General features: G+C 34.0%; 19 non-coding genes across 19 annotated transcripts; 9 read left to right on the top strand and 10 right to left on the bottom strand.

The window, feature by feature from the left end:
• Nucleotides 1-219: 219 nt before the first annotated feature.
• TRNAQ-UUG (transfer RNA glutamine (anticodon UUG)) lies at nt 220-291 on the bottom strand. The gene has a single exon. It is a non-coding gene; the product is annotated as a tRNA-Gln (tRNA).
• Nucleotides 292-1,841: 1,550 nt separating this feature from the next.
• Nucleotides 1,842-1,913, top strand: TRNAQ-CUG (transfer RNA glutamine (anticodon CUG)). Its single transcript has one exon. It is a non-coding gene; the product is annotated as a tRNA-Gln (tRNA).
• Nucleotides 1,914-2,739: 826 nt separating this feature from the next.
• TRNAQ-UUG (transfer RNA glutamine (anticodon UUG)) lies at nt 2,740-2,811 on the bottom strand. Its single transcript has one exon. It is a non-coding gene; the product is annotated as a tRNA-Gln (tRNA).
• Nucleotides 2,812-4,361: 1,550 nt separating this feature from the next.
• Nucleotides 4,362-4,433, top strand: TRNAQ-CUG (transfer RNA glutamine (anticodon CUG)). The gene has a single exon. It is a non-coding gene; the product is annotated as a tRNA-Gln (tRNA).
• Nucleotides 4,434-5,259: 826 nt separating this feature from the next.
• TRNAQ-UUG (transfer RNA glutamine (anticodon UUG)) lies at nt 5,260-5,331 on the bottom strand. The gene has a single exon. It is a non-coding gene; the product is annotated as a tRNA-Gln (tRNA).
• Nucleotides 5,332-6,881: 1,550 nt separating this feature from the next.
• Nucleotides 6,882-6,953, top strand: TRNAQ-CUG (transfer RNA glutamine (anticodon CUG)). The gene has a single exon. It is a non-coding gene; the product is annotated as a tRNA-Gln (tRNA).
• An 826-nt stretch (nt 6,954-7,779) lies between these two features.
• Nucleotides 7,780-7,851, bottom strand: TRNAQ-UUG (transfer RNA glutamine (anticodon UUG)). The gene has a single exon. It is a non-coding gene; the product is annotated as a tRNA-Gln (tRNA).
• A 1,550-nt stretch (nt 7,852-9,401) lies between these two features.
• Nucleotides 9,402-9,473, top strand: TRNAQ-CUG (transfer RNA glutamine (anticodon CUG)). Its single transcript has one exon. It is a non-coding gene; the product is annotated as a tRNA-Gln (tRNA).
• An 826-nt stretch (nt 9,474-10,299) lies between these two features.
• On the bottom strand, nt 10,300-10,371 carry TRNAQ-UUG (transfer RNA glutamine (anticodon UUG)). Its single transcript has one exon. It is a non-coding gene; the product is annotated as a tRNA-Gln (tRNA).
• A 1,550-nt stretch (nt 10,372-11,921) lies between these two features.
• TRNAQ-CUG (transfer RNA glutamine (anticodon CUG)) lies at nt 11,922-11,993 on the top strand. Its single transcript has one exon. It is a non-coding gene; the product is annotated as a tRNA-Gln (tRNA).
• An 826-nt stretch (nt 11,994-12,819) lies between these two features.
• Nucleotides 12,820-12,891, bottom strand: TRNAQ-UUG (transfer RNA glutamine (anticodon UUG)). Its single transcript has one exon. It is a non-coding gene; the product is annotated as a tRNA-Gln (tRNA).
• A 1,550-nt stretch (nt 12,892-14,441) lies between these two features.
• TRNAQ-CUG (transfer RNA glutamine (anticodon CUG)) lies at nt 14,442-14,513 on the top strand. Its single transcript has one exon. It is a non-coding gene; the product is annotated as a tRNA-Gln (tRNA).
• Nucleotides 14,514-15,339: 826 nt separating this feature from the next.
• TRNAQ-UUG (transfer RNA glutamine (anticodon UUG)) lies at nt 15,340-15,411 on the bottom strand. Its single transcript has one exon. It is a non-coding gene; the product is annotated as a tRNA-Gln (tRNA).
• Nucleotides 15,412-16,961: 1,550 nt separating this feature from the next.
• On the top strand, nt 16,962-17,033 carry TRNAQ-CUG (transfer RNA glutamine (anticodon CUG)). Its single transcript has one exon. It is a non-coding gene; the product is annotated as a tRNA-Gln (tRNA).
• An 825-nt stretch (nt 17,034-17,858) lies between these two features.
• TRNAQ-UUG (transfer RNA glutamine (anticodon UUG)) lies at nt 17,859-17,930 on the bottom strand. Its single transcript has one exon. It is a non-coding gene; the product is annotated as a tRNA-Gln (tRNA).
• Nucleotides 17,931-19,480: 1,550 nt separating this feature from the next.
• On the top strand, nt 19,481-19,552 carry TRNAQ-CUG (transfer RNA glutamine (anticodon CUG)). The gene has a single exon. It is a non-coding gene; the product is annotated as a tRNA-Gln (tRNA).
• Nucleotides 19,553-20,376: 824 nt separating this feature from the next.
• On the bottom strand, nt 20,377-20,448 carry TRNAQ-UUG (transfer RNA glutamine (anticodon UUG)). The gene has a single exon. It is a non-coding gene; the product is annotated as a tRNA-Gln (tRNA).
• A 1,550-nt stretch (nt 20,449-21,998) lies between these two features.
• Nucleotides 21,999-22,070, top strand: TRNAQ-CUG (transfer RNA glutamine (anticodon CUG)). The gene has a single exon. It is a non-coding gene; the product is annotated as a tRNA-Gln (tRNA).
• An 826-nt stretch (nt 22,071-22,896) lies between these two features.
• Nucleotides 22,897-22,968, bottom strand: TRNAQ-UUG (transfer RNA glutamine (anticodon UUG)). Its single transcript has one exon. It is a non-coding gene; the product is annotated as a tRNA-Gln (tRNA).
• Nucleotides 22,969-24,137: the final 1,169 nt, after the last annotated feature.

The following is a 24,137-nucleotide window of genomic DNA, read 5'->3' as shown; positions in this document are numbered from 1 at the left end:
CCCCCTGTGATGAGTTTGAGAAAACAGAGTCAGCTCGCAAAATGTCTCATTATTTTGAGCCATTTAATTTCCATGTTTTCTAAAAGTTCTATCATATGCTCACATCGAATAGACTTTCAGAATACAATCAATAAATTAATGTTTCACTCTACCCGTGTTAGATTTGTGATATTTATGAATACACTTGACAGAAAAAGATTTGATCAACAGTCATGAAAGTGGCCCCACCGAGATTTGAACTCGGATCCTTGGATTCAAAGTCCAAAGTGCTAACCATTACACCATGGAACCTCCCATGTGACAAGGGAGCAAATTGCTGCAGCAATGTGAACATTTCAAAGTTTTTAATGTTCTACAGTCAAAGACCAACAGAATGTTATTACTTTTCTATTCTGTTCAACTTTTGCATATTGAACTATGTTAGGGAAGGATGTTGCCCAGAGGACTCAAGTAACGCTATCACTCTGTTGAACAGTACTTTTTATGTGAGATACGATTTTGCAATAAAATATAAGATTCCCCCGTGAATGCAATCTCTTCTCTCAAAATGAAAAGCTCAACCTGGTACAGGTGGTTTGATGGTATCATGCTTAGCACTCTAGACTCTGTCTACCGGGATCTGAGTACAAATCACAGTGGGACTTATCTAAACTTTACGATTTTCTTTTCCATTTAGTTCTTAAAATTATTAATTGGAAAAACATCTCATTTACTTATAAACTTGTACATATCCACTTTACACGTATGTATCTCCCTATATCTTGCTATATGTCTCTGTATATTTATAGGACAACATAAACACATACATTATAAAAATGCATATAATTAGTAGAGGTGAAAATAATGACAAGTTGTTGCCTCTCCACATTTGAAACATGAGCTTCTTCTCCTTACTCTTCTATATGTCATGAAATTGAGATAGTCACTTTTTACTCAATTTTGATCTAACAATATAGTTGATTTATACAAAGCATATCATATGATTTGTGAATAATCTTAAAAGAGAAAATTAGATCAGTACCTGTGAGGCCTCCAAGCAAAAGCTTATGTTTCACGATTGCAGATCGACTGTTGAAAATCAGCATGAAAAACGTTTTTTTTCACAATTTCCATACTAATATACAAAAAACATTTGTACTATCTGAATGATACCGTCATTGTGGTTCTCTAGGTTTGATTTAAGAACACTTCTCTTTCAAAATGTGCTAAATTCGCCTTATCAATAGCGCAGAAAGCTTCAAAAAGGGATGCTGGGAATCAGGCCTCTGAAATGCATTTCAGAAAAACAGGATAGGATTTCTTAATGTCACACTATTTTGTGTAGGAATGTGATGTAAACGTATTATAATGTTTGTATTTCTGGTACTTGTTCAAGCTGATGGACGTTTTGAAAGGAATCAATAATTGTCTCTTTCAACCTACTGGTGTTGGATTTGAGCTATCAATAAACAAAGGTGACAGAAATAGAAAAGGTCAAGAGTAATAAAATAGTACCCCCAAGATTTGGACTGGTACCTTTGCATGCAAAGTCCAACGTGCCAATCATTGCTCTTTGGCGCAGCCCATGTGAGAGACAAAGAAATGGGTGTATTAGTTTGGAAATGTAAAATGTTTTAATATGTTACAGTCAAAGATGATCATTATGATATAACTTGCCTATCCTGATAAACGTTTGCATATTTAACACTGTTAAGGAGAATGTATCTGAACAGAATCAAATCACATTATAGCTCTTTACACTATGAGCATTCAACAGAGATATCGTTTCATCAATGTAAGAAATGCCCCCGCACTAATGCGCTCTCTTTTGTCTCAATGGAAAAATTACTCATGTATGGGAGGGTTCCATGGTGTAATGGTTAGCACTCTGGACTCTGAATCCAGCGATCCGAGTTCAAATCTCGGTGGGACCTGCTTGAATTATGAGATTTACTATTTCACCCATTTCTTAGAATTTGGTCTTGGAAAAACATAACGTCAATGTTTTATACTGATACTTATCAACGTATAAGTATGCATCTATGTATACATAGCTATATCCGTCTAGATAGCGATAAGACTATATAAAGAAATCAATTATTCATAAACATATGTATTGAAGCTGAAAACTAAAAACTGTTGTTTCCCATCCACAATTTAAACGTTAGGTTAATTTCCTCTCTCATCTATATGACCAGTAATGACATAGTTAATTTTTGCTGATTTCTTATATGACAACATGCTTGACTTACACAGTGCATTTAATTGTGAATTTCTTTGAAAGAGAAATTCAGATTATTACCTTTGACACGTCTTTCGAAAGATTTTACTTTATGGTTATGGATTTACTTTAGAAAATCAGAGTGTAAATATATGTGTGTCTGAATTTCACGATTGTTATTCAAAACGTCATATCTTCTGTCCCCATAATACACAATTTGATTCCTCAAGTTTTGTTTTAATGAAGGATTTCCAATTAAAAAGTTCCATCTTCCCCTTATCAATAACAGTAAGATTTAAGAAAGTAATATCTTGCATCAGCCCCCTGTGATGAGTTTGAGAAAACAGAGTCAGCTCGCAAAATGTCTCATTATTTTGAGCCATTTAATTTCCATGTTTTCTAAAAGTTCTATCATATGCTCACATCGAATAGACTTTCAGAATACAATCAATAAATTAATGTTTCACTCTACCCGTGTTAGATTTGTGATATTTATGAATACACTTGACAGAAAAAGATTTGATCAACAGTCATGAAAGTGGCCCCACCGAGATTTGAACTCGGATCCTTGGATTCAAAGTCCAAAGTGCTAACCATTACACCATGGAACCTCCCATGTGACAAGGGAGCAAATTGCTGCAGCAATGTGAACATTTCAAAGTTTTTAATGTTCTACAGTCAAAGACCAACAGAATGTTATTACTTTTCTATTCTGTTCAACTTTTGCATATTGAACTATGTTAGGGAAGGATGTTGCCCAGAGGACTCAAGTAACGCTATCACTCTGTTGAACAGTACTTTTTATGTGAGATACGATTTTGCAATAAAATATAAGATTCCCCCGTGAATGCAATCTCTTCTCTCAAAATGAAAAGCTCAACCTGGTACAGGTGGTTTGATGGTATCATGCTTAGCACTCTAGACTCTGTCTACCGGGATCTGAGTACAAATCACAGTGGGACTTATCTAAACTTTACGATTTTCTTTTCCATTTAGTTCTTAAAATTATTAATTGGAAAAACATCTCATTTACTTATAAACTTGTACATATCCACTTTACACGTATGTATCTCCCTATATCTTGCTATATGTCTCTGTATATTTATAGGACAACATAAACACATACATTATAAAAATGCATATAATTAGTAGAGGTGAAAATAATGACAAGTTGTTGCCTCTCCACATTTGAAACATGAGCTTCTTCTCCTTACTCTTCTTTATGTCATGAAATTGAGATAGTCACTTTTTACTCAATTTTGATCTAACAATATAGTTGATTTATACAAAGCATATCATATGATTTGTGAATAATCTTAAAAGAGAAAATTAGATCAGTACCTGTGAGGCCTCCAAGCAAAAGCTTATGTTTCACGATTGCAGATCGACTGTTGAAAATCAGCATGAAAAACGTTTTATTTCACAATTTCCATACTAATATACAAAAAACATTTGTACTATCTGAATGATACCGTCATTGTGGTTCTCTAGGTTTGATTTAAGAACACTTCTCTTTCAAAATGTGCTAAATTCGCCTTATCAATAGCGCAGAAAGCTTCAAAAAGGGATGCTGGGAATCAGGCCTCTGAAATGCATTTCAGAAAAACAGGATAGGATTTCTTAATGTCACACTATTTTGTGTAGGAATGTGATGTAAACGTATTATAATGTTTGTATTTCTGGTACTTGTTCAAGCTGATGGACGTTTTGAAAGGAATCAATAATTGTCTCTTTCAACCTACTGGTGTTGGATTTGAGCTATCAATAAACAAAGGTGACAGAAATAGAAAAGGTCAAGAGTAATAAAATAGTACCCCCAAGATTTGGACTGGTACCTTTGCATGCAAAGTCCAACGTGCCAATCATTGCTCTTTGGCGCAGCCCATGTGAGAGACAAAGAAATGGGTGTATTAGTTTGGAAATGTAAAATGTTTTAATATGTTACAGTCAAAGATGATCATTATGATATAACTTGCCTATCCTGATAAACGTTTGCATATTTAACACTGTTAAGGAGAATGTATCTGAACAGAATCAAATCACATTATAGCTCTTTACACTATGAGCATTCAACAGAGATATCGTTTCATCAATGTAAGAAATGCCCCCGCACTAATGCGCTCTCTTTTGTCTCAATGGAAAAATTACTCATGTATGGGAGGGTTCCATGGTGTAATGGTTAGCACTCTGGACTCTGAATCCAGCGATCCGAGTTCAAATCTCGGTGGGACCTGCTTGAATTATGAGATTTACTATTTCACCCATTTCTTAGAATTTGGTCTTGGAAAAACATAACGTCAATGTTTTATACTGATACTTATCAACGTATAAGTATGCATCTATGTATACATAGCTATATCCGTCTAGATAGCGATAAGACTATATAAAGAAATCAATTATTCATAAACATATGTATTGAAGCTGAAAACTAAAAACTGTTGTTTCCCATCCACAATTTAAACGTTAGGTTAATTTCCTCTCTCATCTATATGACCAGTAATGACATAGTTAATTTTTGCTGATTTCTTATATGACAACATGCTTGACTTACACAGTGCATTTAATTGTGAATTTCTTTGAAAGAGAAATTCAGATTATTACCTTTGACACGTCTTTCGAAAGATTTTACTTTATGGTTATGGATTTACTTTAGAAAATCAGAGTGTAAATATATGTGTGTCTGAATTTCACGATTGTTATTCAAAACGTCATATCTTCTGTCCCCATAATACACAATTTGATTCCTCAAGTTTTGTTTTAATGAAGGATTTCCAATTAAAAAGTTCCATCTTCCCCTTATCAATAACAGTAAGATTTAAGAAAGTAATATCTTGCATCAGCCCCCTGTGATGAGTTTGAGAAAACAGAGTCAGCTCGCAAAATGTCTCATTATTTTGAGCCATTTAATTTCCATGTTTTCTAAAAGTTCTATCATATGCTCACATCGAATAGACTTTCAGAATACAATCAATAAATTAATGTTTCACTCTACCCGTGTTAGATTTGTGATATTTATGAATACACTTGACAGAAAAAGATTTGATCAACAGTCATGAAAGTGGCCCCACCGAGATTTGAACTCGGATCCTTGGATTCAAAGTCCAAAGTGCTAACCATTACACCATGGAACCTCCCATGTGACAAGGGAGCAAATTGCTGCAGCAATGTGAACATTTCAAAGTTTTTAATGTTCTACAGTCAAAGACCAACAGAATGTTATTACTTTTCTATTCTGTTCAACTTTTGCATATTGAACTATGTTAGGGAAGGATGTTGCCCAGAGGACTCAAGTAACGCTATCACTCTGTTGAACAGTACTTTTTATGTGAGATACGATTTTGCAATAAAATATAAGATTCCCCCGTGAATGCAATCTCTTCTCTCAAAATGAAAAGCTCAACCTGGTACAGGTGGTTTGATGGTATCATGCTTAGCACTCTAGACTCTGTCTACCGGGATCTGAGTACAAATCACAGTGGGACTTATCTAAACTTTACGATTTTCTTTTCCATTTAGTTCTTAAAATTATTAATTGGAAAAACATCTCATTTACTTATAAACTTGTACATATCCACTTTACACGTATGTATCTCCCTATATCTTGCTATATGTCTCTGTATATTTATAGGACAACATAAACACATACATTATAAAAATGCATATAATTAGTAGAGGTGAAAATAATGACAAGTTGTTGCCTCTCCACATTTGAAACATGAGCTTCTTCTCCTTACTCTTCTATATGTCATGAAATTGAGATAGTCACTTTTTACTCAATTTTGATCTAACAATATAGTTGATTTATACAAAGCATATCATATGATTTGTGAATAATCTTAAAAGAGAAAATTAGATCAGTACCTGTGAGGCCTCCAAGCAAAAGCTTATGTTTCACGATTGCAGATCGACTGTTGAAAATCAGCATGAAAAACGTTTTATTTCACAATTTCCATACTAATATACAAAAAACATTTGTACTATCTGAATGATACCGTCATTGTGGTTCTCTAGGTTTGATTTAAGAACACTTCTCTTTCAAAATGTGCTAAATTCGCCTTATCAATAGCGCAGAAAGCTTCAAAAAGGGATGCTGGGAATCAGGCCTCTGAAATGCATTTCAGAAAAACAGGATAGGATTTCTTAATGTCACACTATTTTGTGTAGGAATGTGATGTAAACGTATTATAATGTTTGTATTTCTGGTACTTGTTCAAGCTGATGGACGTTTTGAAAGGAATCAATAATTGTCTCTTTCAACCTACTGGTGTTGGATTTGAGCTATCAATAAACAAAGGTGACAGAAATAGAAAAGGTCAAGAGTAATAAAATAGTACCCCCAAGATTTGGACTGGTACCTTTGCATGCAAAGTCCAACGTGCCAATCATTGCTCTTTGGCGCAGCCCATGTGAGAGACAAAGAAATGGGTGTATTAGTTTGGAAATGTAAAATGTTTTAATATGTTACAGTCAAAGATGATCATTATGATATAACTTGCCTATCCTGATAAACGTTTGCATATTTAACACTGTTAAGGAGAATGTATCTGAACAGAATCAAATCACATTATAGCTCTTTACACTATGAGCATTCAACAGAGATATCGTTTCATCAATGTAAGAAATGCCCCCGCACTAATGCGCTCTCTTTTGTCTCAATGGATAAATTACTCATGTATGGGAGGGTTCCATGGTGTAATGGTTAGCACTCTGGACTCTGAATCCAGCGATCCGAGTTCAAATCTCGGTGGGACCTGCTTGAATTATGAGATTTACTATTTCACCCATTTCTTAGAATTTGGTCTTGGAAAAACATAACGTCAATGTTTTATACTGATACTTATCAACGTATAAGTATGCATCTATGTATACATAGCTATATCCGTCTAGATAGCGATAAGACTATATAAAGAAATCAATTATTCATAAACATATGTATTGAAGCTGAAAACTAAAAACTGTTGTTTCCCATCCACAATTTAAACGTTAGGTTAATTTCCTCTCTCATCTATATGACCAGTAATGACATAGTTAATTTTTGCTGATTTCTTATATGACAACATGCTTGACTTACACAGTGCATTTAATTGTGAATTTCTTTGAAAGAGAAATTCAGATTATTACCTTTGACACGTCTTTCGAAAGATTTTACTTTATGGTTATGGATTTACTTTAGAAAATCAGAGTGTAAATATATGTGTGTCTGAATTTCACGATTGTTATTCAAAACGTCATATCTTCTGTCCCCATAATACACAATTTGATTCCTCAAGTTTTGTTTTAATGAAGGATTTCCAATTAAAAAGTTCCATCTTCCCCTTATCAATAACAGTAAGATTTAAGAAAGTAATATCTTGCATCAGCCCCCTGTGATGAGTTTGAGAAAACAGAGTCAGCTCGCAAAATGTCTCATTATTTTGAGCCATTTAATTTCCATGTTTTCTAAAAGTTCTATCATATGCTCACATCGAATAGACTTTCAGAATACAATCAATAAATTAATGTTTCACTCTACCCGTGTTAGATTTGTGATATTTATGAATACACTTGACAGAAAAAGATTTGATCAACAGTCATGAAAGTGGTCCCACCGAGATTTGAACTCGGATCCTTGGATTCAAAGTCCAAAGTGCTAACCATTACACCATGGAACCTCCCATGTGACAAGGGAGCAAATTGCTGCAGCAATGTGAACATTTCAAAGTTTTTAATGTTCTACAGTCAAAGACCAACAGAATGTTATTACTTTTCTATTCTGTTCAACTTTTGCATATTGAACTATGTTAGGGAAGGATGTTGCCCAGAGGACTCAAGTAACGCTATCACTCTGTTGAACAGTACTTTTTATGTGAGATACGATTTTGCAATAAAATATAAGATTCCCCCGTGAATGCAATCTCTTCTCTCAAAATGAAAAGCTCAACCTGGTACAGGTGGTTTGATGGTATCATGCTTAGCACTCTAGACTCTGTCTACCGGGATCTGAGTACAAATCACAGTGGGACTTATCTAAACTTTACGATTTTCTTTCCCATTTAGTTCTTAGAATTATTAATTGGAAAAACATCTCATTTACTTATAAACTTGTACATATCCACTTTACACGTATGTATCTCCCTATATCTTGCTATATGTCTCTGTATATTTATAGGACAACATAAACACATACATTATAAAAATGCATATAATTAGTAGAGGTGAAAATAATGACAAGTTGTTGCCTCTCCACATTTGAAACATGAGCTTCTTCTCCTTACTCTTCTATATGTCATGAAATTGAGATAGTCACTTTTTACTCAATTTTGATCTAACAATATAGTTGATTTATACAAAGCATATCATATGATTTGTGAATAATCTTAAAAGAGAAAATTAGATCAGTACCTGTGAGGCCTCCAAGCAAAAGCTTATGTTTCACGATTGCAGATCGACTGTTGAAAATCAGCATGAAAAACGTTTTATTTCACAATTTCCATACTAATATACAAAAAACATTTGTACTATCTGAATGATACCGTCATTGTGGTTCTCTAGGTTTGATTTAAGAACACTTCTCTTTCAAAATGTGCTAAATTCGCCTTATCAATAGCGCAGAAAGCTTCAAAAAGGGATGCTGGGAATCAGGCCTCTGAAATGCATTTCAGAAAAACAGGATAGGATTTCTTAATGTCACACTATTTTGTGTAGGAATGTGATGTAAACGTATTATAATGTTTGTATTTCTGGTACTTGTTCAAGCTGATGGACGTTTTGAAAGGAATCAATAATTGTCTCTTTCAACCTACTGGTGTTGGATTTGAGCTATCAATAAACAAAGGTGACAGAAATAGAAAAGGTCAAGAGTAATAAAATAGTACCCCCAAGATTTGGACTGGTACCTTTGCATGCAAAGTCCAACGTGCCAATCATTGCTCTTTGGCGCAGCCCATGTGAGAGACAAAGAAATGGGTGTATTAGTTTGGAAATGTAAAATGTTTTAATATGTTACAGTCAAAGATGATCATTATGATATAACTTGCCTATCCTGATAAACGTTTGCATATTTAACACTGTTAAGGAGAATGTATCTGAACAGAATCAAATCACATTATAGCTCTTTACACTATGAGCATTCAACAGAGATATCGTTTCATCAATGTAAGAAATGCCCCCGCACTAATGCGCTCTCTTTTGTCTCAATGGAAAAATGACTCATGTATGGGAGGGTTCCATGGTGTAATGGTTAGCACTCTGGACTCTGAATCCAGCGATCCGAGTTCAAATCTCGGTGGGACCTGCTTGAATTATGAGATTTACTATTTCACCCATTTCTTAGAATTTGGTCTTGGAAAAACATAACGTCAATGTTTTATACTGATACTTATCAACGTATAAGTATGCATCTATGTATACATAGCTATATCCGTCTAGATAGCGATAAGACTATATAAAGAAATCAATTATTCATAAACATATGTATTGAAGCTGAAAACTAAAAACTGTTGTTTCCCATCCACAATTTAAACGTTAGGTTAATTTCCTCTCTCATCTATATGACCAGTAATGACATAGTTAATTTTTGCTGATTTCTTATATGACAACATGCTTGACTTACACAGTGCATTTAATTGTGAATTTCTTTGAAAGAGAAATTCAGATTATTACCTTTGACACGTCTTTCGAAAGATTTTACTTTATGGTTATGGATTTACTTTAGAAAATCAGAGTGTAAATATATGTGTGTCTGAATTTCACGATTGTTATTCAAAACGTCATATCTTCTGTCCCCATAATACACAATTTGATTCCTCAAGTTTTGTTTTAATGAAGGATTTCCAATTAAAAAGTTCCATCTTCCCCTTATCAATAACAGTAAGATTTAAGAAAGTAATATCTTGCATCAGCCCCCTGTGATGAGTTTGAGAAAACAGAGTCAGCTCGCAAAATGTCTCATTATTTTGAGCCATTTAATTTCCATGTTTTCTAAAAGTTCTATCATATGCTCACATCGAATAGACTTTCAGAATACAATCAATAAATTAATGTTTCACTCTACCCGTGTTAGATTTGTGATATTTATGAATACACTTGACAGAAAAAGATTTGATCAACAGTCATGAAAGTGGTCCCACCGAGATTTGAACTCGGATCCTTGGATTCAAAGTCCAAAGTGCTAACCATTACACCATGGAACCTCCCATGTGACAAGGGAGCAAATTGCTGCAGCAATGTGAACATTTCAAAGTTTTTAATGTTCTACAGTCAAAGACCAACAGAATGTTATTACTTTTCTATTCTGTTCAACTTTTGCATATTGAACTATGTTAGGGAAGGATGTTGCCCAGAGGACTCAAGTAACGCTATCACTCTGTTGAACAGTACTTTTTATGTGAGATACGATTTTGCAATAAAATATAAGATTCCCCCGTGAATGCAATCTCTTCTCTCAAAATGAAAAGCTCAACCTGGTACAGGTGGTTTGATGGTATCATGCTTAGCACTCTAGACTCTGTCTACCGGGATCTGAGTACAAATCACAGTGGGACTTATCTAAACTTTACGATTTTCTTTTCCATTCAGTTCTTAGAATTATTAATTGGAAAAACATCTCATTTACTTATAAACTTGTACATATCCACTTTACACGTATGTATCTCCCTATATCTTGCTATATGTCTCTGTATATTTATAGGACAACATAAACACATACATTATAAAAATGCATATAATTAGTAGAGGTGAAAATAATGACAAGTTGTTGCCTCTCCACATTTGAAACATGAGCTTCTTCTCCTTACTCTTCTATATGTCATGAAATTGAGATAGTCACATTTTACTCAATTTTGATCTAACAATATAGTTGATTTATACAAAGCATATCATATGATTTGTGAATAATCTTAAAAGAGAAAATTAGATCAGTACCTGTGAGGCCTTCAAGCAAAAGCTTATGTTTCACGATTGCAGATCGACTGTTGAAAATCAGCATGAAAAACGTTTTATTTCACAATTTCCATACTAATATACAAAAAACATTTGTACTATCTGAATGATACCGTCATTGTGGTTCTCTAGGTTTGATTTAAGAACACTTCTCTTTCAAAATGTGCTAAATTCGCCTTATCAATAGCGCAGAAAGCTTCAAAAAGGGATGCTGGGAATCAGGCCTCTGAAATGCATTTCAGAAAAACAGGATAGGATTTCTTAATGTCACACTATTTTGTGTAGGAATGTGATGTAAACGTATTATAATGTTTGTATTTCTGGTACTTGTTCAAGCTGATGGACGTTTTGAAAGGAATCAATAATTGTCTCTTTCAACCTACTGGTGTTGGATTTGAGCTATCAATAAACAAAGGTGACAGAAATAGAAAAGGTCAAGAGTAATAAAATAGTACCCCCAAGATTTGGACTGGTACCTTTGCATGCAAAGTCCAACGTGCCAATCATTGCTCTTTGGCGCAGCCCATGTGAGAGACAAAGAAATGGGTGTATTAGTTTGGAAATGTAAAATGTTTTAATATGTTACAGTCAAAGATGATCATTATGATATAACTTGCCTATCCTGATAAACGTTTGCATATTTAACACTGTTAAGGAGAATGTATCTGAACAGAATCAAATCACATTATAGCTCTTTACACTATGAGCATTCAACAGAGATATCGTTTCATCAATGTAAGAAATGCCCCCGCACTAATGCGCTCTCTTTTGTCTCAATGGAAAAATGACTCATGTATGGGAGGGTTCCATGGTGTAATGGTTAGCACTCTGGACTCTGAATCCAGCGATCCGAGTTCAAATCTCGGTGGGACCTGCTTGAATTATGAGATTTACTATTTCACCCATTTCTTAGAATTTGGTCTTGGAAAAACATAACGTCAATGTTTTATACTGATACTTATCAACGTATAAGTATGCATCTATGTATACATAGCTATATCCGTCTAGATAGCGATAAGACTATATAAAGAAATCAATTATTCATAAACATATGTATTGAAGCTGAAAACTAAAAACTGTTGTTTCCCATCCACAATTTAAACGTTAGGTTAATTTCCTCTCTCATCTATATGACCAGTAATGACATAGTTAATTTTTGCTGATTTCTTATATGACAACATGCTTGACTTACACAGTGCATTTAATTGTGAATTTCTTTGAAAGAGAAATTCAGATTATTACCTTTGACACGTCTTTCGAAAGATTTTACTTCATGGTTATGGATTTACTTTAGAAAATCAGAGTGTAAATATATGTGTGTCTGAATTTCACGATTGTTATTCAAAACGTCATATCTTCTGTCCCCATAATACACAATTTGATTCCTCAAGTTTTGTTTTAATGAAGGATTTCCAATTAAAAAGTTCCATCTTCCCCTTATCAATAACAGTAAGATTTAAGAAAGTAATATCTTGCATCAGCCCCCTGTGATGAGTTTGAGAAAACAGAGTCAGCTCGCAAAATGTCTCATTATTTTGAGCCATTTAATTTCCATGTTTTCTAAAAGTTCTATCATATGCTCACATCGAATAGACTTTCAGAATACAATCAATAAATTAATGTTTCACTCTACCCGTGTTAGATTTGTGATATTTATGAATACACTTGACAGAAAAAGATTTGATCAACAGTCATGAAAGTGGTCCCACCGAGATTTGAACTCGGATCCTTGGATTCAAAGTCCAAAGTGCTAACCATTACACCATGGAACCTCCCATGTGACAAGGGAGCAAATTGCTGCAGCAATGTGAACATTTCAAAGTTTTTAATGTTCTACAGTCAAAGACCAACAGAATGTTATTACTTTTCTATTCTGTTCAACTTTTGCATATTGAACTATGTTAGGGAAGGATGTTGCCCAGAGGACTCAAGTAACGCTATCACTCTGTTGAACAGTACTTTTTATGTGAGATACGATTTTGCAATAAAATATAAGATTCCCCCGTGAATGCAATCTCTTCTCTCAAAATGAAAAGCTCAACCTGGTACAGGTGGTTTGATGGTATCATGCTTAGCACTCTAGACTCTGTCTACCGGGATCTGAGTACAAATCACAGTGGGACTTATCTAAACTTTACGATTTTCTTTTCCATTCAGTTCTTAGAATTATTAATTGGAAAAACATCTCATTTACTTATAAACTTGTACATATCCACTTTACACGTATGTATCTCCCTATATCTTGCTATATGTCTCTGTATATTTATAGGACAACATAAACACATACATTATAAAAATGCATATAATTAGTAGAGGTGAAAATAATGACAAGTTGTTGCCTCTCCACATTTGAAACATGAGCTTCTTCTCCTTACTCTTCTATATGTCATGAAATTGAGATAGTCACTTTTTACTCAATTTTGATCTAACAATATAGTTGATTTATACAAAGCATATCATATGATTTGTGAATAATCTTAAAAGAGAAAATTAGATCAGTACCTGTGAGGCCTCCAAGCAAAAGCTTATGTTTCACGATTGCAGATCGACTGTTGAAAATCAGCATGAAAAACGTTTTATTTCACAATTTCCATACTAATATACAAAAAACATTTGTACTATCTGAATGATACCGTCATTGTGGTTCTCTAGGTTTGATTTAAGAACACTTCTCTTTCAAAATGTGCTAAATTCGCCTTATCAATAGCGCAGAAAGCTTCAAAAAGGGATGCTGGGAATCAGGCCTCTGAAATGCATTTCAGAAAAACAGGATAGGATTTCTTAATGTCACACTATTTTGTGTAGGAATGTGATGTAAACGTATTATAATGTTTGTATTTCTGGTACTTGTTCAAGCTGATGGACGTTTTGAAAGGAATCAATAATTGTCTCTTTCAACCTACTGGTGTTGGATTTGAGCTATCAATAAACAAAGGTGACAGAAATAGAAAAGTTCAAGAGTTATAAAATAGTACCCCCAAGATTTGGACTGGTACCTTTGCATGCAAAGTCCAACGTGCCAATCATTGCTCTTTGGCGCAGCCCATGTGAGAGACAAAGAAATGGGTGTATTAGTTTGGAAATGTAAAATGTTTTAATATGTTACAGTCAAAGATGATCATTATGATATAACTTGCCTATCCTGATAAACGTTTGCATATTTAACACTGTTAAGGAGAATGTATCTGAACAGAATCAAATCACATTATAGCTCTTTACACTATGAGCATTCAACAGAGATATCGTTTCATCAATGTAAGAAATGCCCCCGCACTAATGCGCTCTCTTTTGTCTCAATGGAAAAATGACTCATGTATGGGAGGGTTCCATGGTGTAATGGTTAGCACTCTGGACTCTGAATCCAGCGATCCGAGTTCAAATCTCGGTGGGACCTGCTTGAATTATGAGATTTACTATTTCACCCATTTCTTAGAATTTGGTCTTGGAAAAACATAACGTCAATGTTTTATACTGATACTTATCAACGTATAAGTATGCATCTATGTATACATAGCTATATCCGTCTAGATAGCGATAAGACTATATAAAGAAATCAATTATTCATAAACATATGTATTGAAGCTGAAAACTAAAAACTGTTGTTTCCCATCCACAATTTAAACGTTAGGTTCATTTCCTCTCTCATCTATATGACCAGTAATGACATAGTTAATTTTTGCTGATTTCTTATATGACAACATGCTTGACTTACACAGTGCATTTAATTGTGAATTTCTTTGAAAGAGAAATTCAGATTATTACCTTTGACACGTCTTTCGAAAGATTTTACTTTATGGTTATGGATTTACTTTAGAAAATCAGAGTGTAAATATATGTGTGTCTGAATTTCACGATTGTTATTCAAAACGTCATATCTTCTGTCCCCATAATACACAATTTGATTCCTCAAGTTTTGTTTTAATGAAGGATTTCCAATTAAAAAGTTCCATCTTCCCCTTATCAATAACAGTAAGATTTAAGAAAGTAATATCTTGCATCAGCCCCCTGTGATGAGTTTGAGAAAACAGAGTCAGCTCGCAAAATGTCTCATTATTTTGAGCCATTTAATTTCCATGTTTTCTAAAAGTTCTATCATATGCTCACATCGAATAGACTTTCAGAATACAATCAATAAATTAATGTTTCACTCTACCCGTGTTAGATTTGTGATATTTATGAATACACTTGACAGAAAAAGATTTGATCAACAGTCATGAAAGTGGTCCCACCGAGATTTGAACTCGGATCCTTGGATTCAAAGTCCAAAGTGCTAACCATTACACCATGGAACCTCCCATGTGACAAGGGAGCAAATTGCTGCAGCAATGTGAACATTTCAAAGTTTTTAATGTTCTACAGTCAAAGACCAACAGAATGTTATTACTTTTCTATTCTGTTCAACTTTTGCATATTGAACTATGTTAGGGAAGAATGTTGCCCAGAGGACTCAAGTAACGCTATCACTCTGTTGAACAGTACTTTTTATGTGAGATACGATTTTGCAATAAAATATAAGATTCCCCCGTGAATGCAATCTCTTCTCTCAAAATGAAAAGCTCAACCTGGTACAGGTGGTTTGATGGTATCATGCTTAGCACTCTAGACTCTGTCTACCGGGATCTGAGTACAAATCACAGTGGGACTTATCTAAACTTTACGATTTTCTTTTCCATTCAGTTCTTAGAATTATTAATTGGAAAAACATCTCATTTACTTATAAACTTGTACATATCCACTTTACACGTATGTATCTCCCTATATCTTGCTATATGTCTCTGTATATTTATAGGACAACATAAACACATACATTATAAAAATGCATATAATTAGTAGAGGTGAAAATAATGACAAGTTGTTGCCTCTCCACATTTGAAACATGAGCTTCTTCTCCTTACTCTTCTATATGTCATGAAATTGAGATAGTCACTTTTTACTCAATTTTGATCTAACAATATAGTTGATTTATACAAAGCATATCATATGATTTGTGAATAATCTTAAAAGAGAAAATTAGATCAGTACCTGTGAGGCCTCCAAGCAAAAGCTTATGTTTCACGATTGCAGATCGACTGTTGAAAATCAGCATGAAAAACGTTTTATTTCACAATTTCCATACTAATATACAAAAAACATTTGTACTATCTGAATGATACCGTCATTGTGGTTCTCTAGGTTTGATTTAAGAACACTTCTCTTTCAAAATGTGCTAAATTCGCCTTATCAATAGCGCAGAAAGCTTCAAAAAGGGATGCTGGGAATCAGGCCTCTGAAATGCATTTCAGAAAAACAGGATAGGATTTCTTAATGTCACACTATTTTGTGTAGGAATGTGATGTAAACGTATTATAATGTTTGTATTTCTGGTACTTGTTCAAGCTGATGGACGTTTTGAAAGGAATCAATAATTGTCTCTTTCAACCTACTGGTGTTGGATTTGAGCTATCAATAAACAAAGGTGACAGAAATAGAAAAGGTCAAGAGTAATAAAATAGTACCCCCAAGATTTGGACTGGTACCTTTGCATGCAAAGTCCAACGTGCCAATCATTGCTCTTTGGCGCAGCCCATGTGAGAGACAAAGAAATGGGTGTATTAGTTTGGAAATGTAAAATGTTTTAATATGTTACAGTCAAAGATGATCATTATGATATAACTTGCCTATCCTGATAAACGTTTGCATATTTAACACTGTTAAGGAGAATGTATCTGAACAGAATCAAATCACATTATAGCTCTTTACACTATGAGCATTCAACAGAGATATCGTTTCATCAATGTAGGAAATGCCCCCGCACTAATGCGCTCTCTTTTGTCTCAATGGAAAAATGACTCATGTATGGGAGGGTTCCATGGTGTAATGGTTAGCACTCTGGACTCTGAATCCAGCGATCCGAGTTCAAATCTCGGTGGGACCTGCTTGAATTATGAGATTTACTATTTCACCCATTTCTTAGAATTTGGTCTTGGAAAAACATAACGTCAATGTTTTATACTGATACTTATCAACGTATAAGTATGCATCTATGTATACATAGCTATATCCGTCTAGATAGCGATAAGACTATATAAAGAAATCAATTATTCATAAACATATGTATTGAAGCTGAAAACTAAAAACTGTTGTTTCCCATCCACAATTTAAACGTTAGGTTAATTTCCTCTCTCATCTATATGACCAGTAATGACATAGTTAATTTTTGCTGATTTCTTATATGACAACATGCTTGACTTACACAGTGCATTTAATTGTGAATTTCTTTGAAAGAGAAATTCAGATTATTACCTTTGACACGTCTTTCGAAAGATTTTACTTTATGGTTATGGATTTACTTTAGAAAATCAGAGTGTAAATATATGTGTGTCTGAATTTCACGATTGTTATTCAAAACGTCATATCTTCTGTCCCCATAATACACAATTTGATTCTCAAGTTTTGTTTTAATGAAGGATTTCCAATTAAAAAGTTCCATCTTCCCCTTATCAATAACAGTAAGATTTAAGAAAGTAATATCTTGCATCAGCCCCCTGTGATGAGTTCGAGAAAACAGAGTCAGCTCGCAAAATGTCTCATTATTTTGAGCCATTTAATTTCCATGTTTTCTAAAAGTTCTATCATATGCTCACATCGAATAGACTTTCAGAATACAATCAATAAATTAATGTTTCACTCTACCCGTGTTAGATTTGTGATATTTATGAATACACTTGACAGAAAAAGATTTGATCAACAGTCATGAAAGTGGTCCCACCGAGATTTGAACTCGGATCCTTGGATTCAAAGTCCAAAGTGCTAACCATTACACCATGGAACCTCCCATGTGACAAGGGAGCAAATTGCTGCAGCAATGTGAACATTTCAAAGTTTTTAATGTTCTACAGTCAAAGACCAACAGAATGGTATTACTTTTCTATTCTGTTCAACTTTTGCATATTGAACTATGTTAGGGAAGGATGTTGCCCAGAGGACTCAAGTAACGCTATCACTCTGTTGAACAGTACTTTTTATGTGAGATACGATTTTGCAATAAAATATAAGATTCCCCCGTGAATGCAATCTCTTCTCTCAAAATGAAAAGCTCAACCTGGTACAGGTGGTTTGATGGTATCATGCTTAGCACTCTAGACTCTGTCTACCGGGATCTGAGTACAAATCACAGTGGGACTTATCTAAACTTTACGATTTTCTTTTCCATTCAGTTCTTAGAATTATTAATTGGAAAAACATGTCATTTACTTATAAACTTGTACATATCCACTTTACACGTATGTATCTCCCTATATCTTGCTATATGTCTCTGTATATTTATAGGACAACATAAACACATACATTATAAAAATGCATATAATTAGTAGAGGTGAAAATAATGACAAGTTGTTGCCTCTCCACATTTGAAACATGAGCTTCTTCTCCTTACTCTTCTATATGTCATGAAATTGAGATAGTCACTTTTTACTCAATTTTGATCTAACAATATAGTTGATTTATACAAAGCATATCATATGATTTGTGAATAATCTTAAAAGAGAAAATTAGATCAGTACCTGTGAGGCCTCCAAGCAAAAGCTTATGTTTCACGATTGCAGATCGACTGTTGAAAATCAGCATGAAAAACGTTTTATTTCACAATTTCCATACTAATATACAAAAAACATTTGTACTATCTGAATGATACCGTCATTGTGGTTCTCTAGGTTTGATTTAAGAACACTTCTCTTTCAAAATGTGCTAAATTCGCCTTATCAATAGCGCAGAAAGCTTCAAAAAGGGATGCTGGGAATCAGGCCTCTGAAATGCATTTCAGAAAAACAGGATAGGATTTCTTAATGTCACACTATTTTGTGTAGGAATGTGATGTAAACGTATTATAATGTTTGTATTTCTGGTACTTGTTCAAGCTGATGGACGTTTTGAAAGGAATCAATAATTGTCTCTTTCAACCTACTGGTGTTGGATTTGAGCTATCAATAAACAAAGGTGACAGAAATAGAAAAGGTCAAGAGTAATAAAATAGTACCCCCAAGATTTGGACTGGTACCTTTGCATGCAAAGTCCAACGTGCCAATCATTGCTCTTTGGCGCAGCCCATGTGAGAGACAAAGAAATGGGTGTATTAGTTTGGAAATGTAAAATGTTTTAATATGTTACAGTCAAAGATGATCATTATGATATAACTTGCCTATCCTGATAAACGTTTGCATATTTAACACTGTTAAGGAGAATGTATCTGAACAGAATCAAATCACATTATAGCTCTTTACACTATGAGCATTCAACAGAGATATCGTTTCATCAATGTAAGAAATGCCCCCGCACTAATGCGCTCTCTTTTGTCTCAATGGAAAAATGACTCATGTATGGGAGGGTTCCATGGTGTAATGGTTAGCACTCTGGACTCTGAATCCAGCGATCCGAGTTCAAATCTCGGTGGGACCTGCTTGAATTATGAGATTTACTATTTCACCCATTTCTTAGAATTTGGTCTTGGAAAAACATAACGTCAATGTTTTATACTGATACTTATCAACGTATAAGTATGCATCTATGTATACATAGCTATATCCGTCTAGATAGCGATAAGACTATATAAAGAAATCAATTATTCATAAACATATGTATTGAAGCTGAAAACTAAAAACTGTTGTTTCCCATCCACAATTTAAACGTTAGGTTCATTTCCTCTCTCATCTATATGACCAGTAATGAGATAGTTAATTTTTGCTGATTTCTTATATGACAACATGCTTGACTTACACAGTGCATTTAATTGTGAATTTCTTTGAAAGAGAAATTCAGATTATTACCTTTGACACGTCTTTCGAAAGATTTTACTTCATGGTTATGGATTTACTTTAGAAAATCAGAGTGTAAATAAATGTGTGTCTGAATTTCACGATTGTTATTCAAAACGTCATATCTTCTGTCCCCATAATACACAATTTGATTCCTCAAGTTTTGTTTTAATGAAGGATTTCCAATTAAAAAGTTCCATCTTCCCCTTATCAATAACAGTAAGATTTAAGAAAGTAATATCTTGCATCAGCCCCCTGTGATGAGTTTGAGAAAACAGTCAGCTCGCAAAATGTCTCATTATTTTGAGCCATTTAATTTCCATGTTTTCTAAAAGTTCTATCATTTGCTCACATCGAATAGACTTTCAGAATACAATCAATAAATTAATGTTTCACTCTACCCGTGTTAGATTTGTGATATTTATGAATACACTTGACAGAAAAAGATTTGATCAACAGTCATGAAAGTGGTCCCACCGAGATTTGAACTCGGATCCTTGGATTCAAAGTCCAAAGTGCTAACCATTACACCATGGAACCTCCCATGTGACAAGGGAGCAAATTGCTGCAGCAATGTGAACATTTCAAAGTTTTTAATGTTCTACAGTCAAAGACCAACAGAATGTTATTACTTTTCTATTCTGTTCAACTTTTGCATATTGAACTATGTTAGGGAAGGATGTTGCCCAGAGGACTCAAGTAACGCTATCACTCTGTTGAACAGTACTTTTTATGTGAGATACGATTTTGCAATAAAATATAAGATTCCCCCGTGAATGCAATCTCTTCTCTCAAAATGAAAAGCTCAACCTGGTACAGGTGGTTTGATGGTATCATGCTTAGCACTCTAGACTCTGTCTACCGGGATCTGAGTACAAATCACAGTGGGACTTATCTAAACTTTACGATTTTCTTTTCCATTCAGTTCTTAGAATTATTAATTGGAAAAACATCTCATTTACTTATAAACTTGTACATATCCACTTTACACGTATGTATCTCCCTATATCTTGCTATATGTCTCTGTATATTTATAGGACAACATAAACACATACATTATAAAAATGCATATAATTAGTAGAGGTGAAAATAATGAAAAGTTGTTGCCTCTCCACATTTGAAACATGAGCTTCTTCTCCTTACTCTTCTATATGTCATGAAATTGAGATAGTCACATTTTACTCAATTTTGATCTAACAATATAGTTGATTTATACAAAGCATATCATATGATTTGTGAATAATCTTAAAAGAGAAAATTAGATCAGTACCTGTGAGGCCTCCAAGCAAAAGCTTATGTTTCACGATTGCAGATCGACTGTTGAAAATCAGCATGAAAAACGTTTTATTTCACAATTTCCATACTAATATACAAAAAACATTTGTACTATCTGAATGATACCGTCATTGTGGTTCTCTAGGTTTGATTTAAGAACACTTCTCTTTCAAAATGTGCTAAATTCGCCTTATCAATAGCGCAGAAAGCTTCAAAAAGGGATGCTGGGAATCAGGCCTCTGAAATGCATTTCAGAAAAACAGGATAGGATTTCTTAATGTCACACTATTTTGTGTAGGAATATGATGTAAACGTATTATAATGTTTGTATTTCTGGTACTTGTTCAAGCTGATGGACGTTTTGAAAGGAATCAATAATTGTCTCTTTCAACCTACTGGTGTTGGATTTGAGCTATCAATAAACAAAGGTGACAGAAATAGAAAAGGTCAAGAGTAATAAAATAGTACCCCCAAGATTTGGACTGGTACCTTTGCATGCAAAGTCCAACGTGCCAATCATTGCTCTTTGGCGCAGCCCATGTGAGAGACAAAGAAATGGGTGTATTAGTTTGGAAATGTAAAATGTTTTAATATGTTACAGTCAAAGATGATCATTATGATATAACTTGCCTATCCTGATAAACGTTTGCATATTTAACACTGTTAAGGAGAATGTATCTGAACAGAATCAAATCACATTATAGCTCTTTACACTATGAGCATTCAACAGAGATATCGTTTCATCAATGTAAGAAATGCCCCCGCACTAATGCGCTCTCTTTTGTCTCAATGGAAAAATGACTCATGTATGGGAGGGTTCCATGGTGTAATGGTTAGCACTCTGGACTCTGAATCCAGCGATCCGAGTTCAAATCTCGGTGGGACCTGCTTGAATTATGAGATTTACTATTTCACCCATTTCTTAGAATTTGGTCTTGGAAAAACATAACGTCAATGTTTTATACTGATACTTATCAACGTATAAGTATGCATCTATGTATACATAGCTATATCCGTCTAGATAGCGATAAGACTATATAAAGAAATCAATTATTCATAAACATATGTATTGAAGCTGAAAACTAAAAACTGTTGTTTCCCATCCACAATTTAAACGTTAGGTTAATTTCCTCTCTCATCTATATGACCAGTAATGACATAGTTAATTTTTGCTGATTTCTTATATGACAACATGCTTGACTTACACAGTGCATTTAATTGTGAATTTCTTTGAAAGAGAAATTCAGATTATTACCTTTGACACGTCTTTCGAAAGATTTTACTTTATGGTTATGGATTTACTTTAGAAAATCAGAGTGTAAATATATGTGTGTCTGAATTTCACGATTGTTATTCAAAACGTCATATCTTCTGTCCCCATAATACACAATTTGATTCCTCAAGTTTTGTTTTAATGAAGGATTTCCAATTAAAAAGTTCCATCTTCCCCTTATCAATAACAGTAAGATTTAAGAAAGTAATATCTTGCATCAGCCCCCTGTGATGAGTTTGAGAAAACAGAGTCAGCTCGCAAAATGTCTCATTATTTTGAGCCATTTAATTTCCATGTTTTCTAAAAGTTCTATCATATGCTCACATCGAATAGACTTTCAGAATACAATCAATAAATTAATGTTTCACTCTACCCGTGTTAGATTTGTGATATTTATGAATACACTTGACAGAAAAAGATTTGATCAACAGTCATGAAAGTGGTCCCACCGAGATTTGAACTCGGATCCTTGGATTCAAAGTCCAAAGTGCTAACCATTACACCATGGAACCTCCCATGTGACAAGGGAGAAAATTGCTGCAGCAATGTGAACATTTCAAAGTTTTTAATGTTCTACAGTCAAAGACCAACAGAATGTTATTACTTTTCTATTCTGTTCAACTTTTGCATATTGAACTATGTTAGGGAAGGATGTTGCCCAGAGGACTCAAGTAACGCTATCACTCTGTTGAACAGTACTTTTTATGTGAGATACGATTTTGCAATAAAATATAAGATTCCCCCGTGAATGCAATCTCTTCTCTCAAAATGAAAAGCTCAACCTGGTACAGGTGGTTTGATGGTATCATGCTTAGCACTCTAGACTCTGTCTACCGGGATCTGAGTACAAATCACAGTGGGACTTATCTAAACTTTACGATTTTCTTTTCCATTCAGTTCTTAGAATTATTAATTGGAAAAACATCTCATTTACTTATAAACTTGTACATATCCACTTTACACGTATGTATCTCCCTATATCTTGCTATATGTCTCTGTATATTTATAGGACAACATAAACACATACATTATAAAAATGCATATAATTAGTAGAGGTGAAAATAATGACAAGTTGTTGCCTCTCCACATTTGAAACATGAGCTTCTTCTCCTTACTCTTCTATATGTCATGAAATTGAGATAGTCACTTTTTACTCAATTTTGATCTAACAATATAGTTGATTTATACAAAGCATATCATATGATTTGTGAATAATCTTAAAAGAGAAAATTAGATCAGTACCTGTGAGGCCTCCAAGCAAAAGCTTATGTTTCACGATTGCAGATCGACTGTTGAAAATCAGCATGAAAAACTTTTTATTTCACAATTTCCATACTAATATACAAAAAACATTTGTACTATCTGAATGATACCGTCATTGTGGTTCTCTAGGTTTGATTTAAGAACACTTCTCTTTCAAAATGTGCTAAATTCGCCTTATCAATAGCGCAGAAAGCTTCAAAAAGGGATGCTGGGAATCAGGCCTCTGAAATGCATTTCAGAAAAACAGGATAGGATTTCTTAATGTCACACTATTTTGTGTAGGAATGTGATGTAAACGTATTATAATGTTTGTATTTCTGGTACTTGTTCAAGCTGATGGACGTTTTGAAAGGAATCAATAATTGTCTCTTTCAACCTACTGGTGTTGGATTTGAGCTATCAATAAACAAAGGTGACA

Source organism: Lissotriton helveticus, chromosome 4_1, assembly GCF_964261635.1.
Source record: "Lissotriton helveticus chromosome 4_1, aLisHel1.1, whole genome shotgun sequence".
NCBI classification, from domain to species: Eukaryota; Metazoa; Chordata; class Amphibia; order Caudata; family Salamandridae; genus Lissotriton; species Lissotriton helveticus.
The sequence above is the reverse complement of the archived record's forward strand: the minus strand, read 5'-3'. Positions and strand labels throughout refer to the sequence as shown.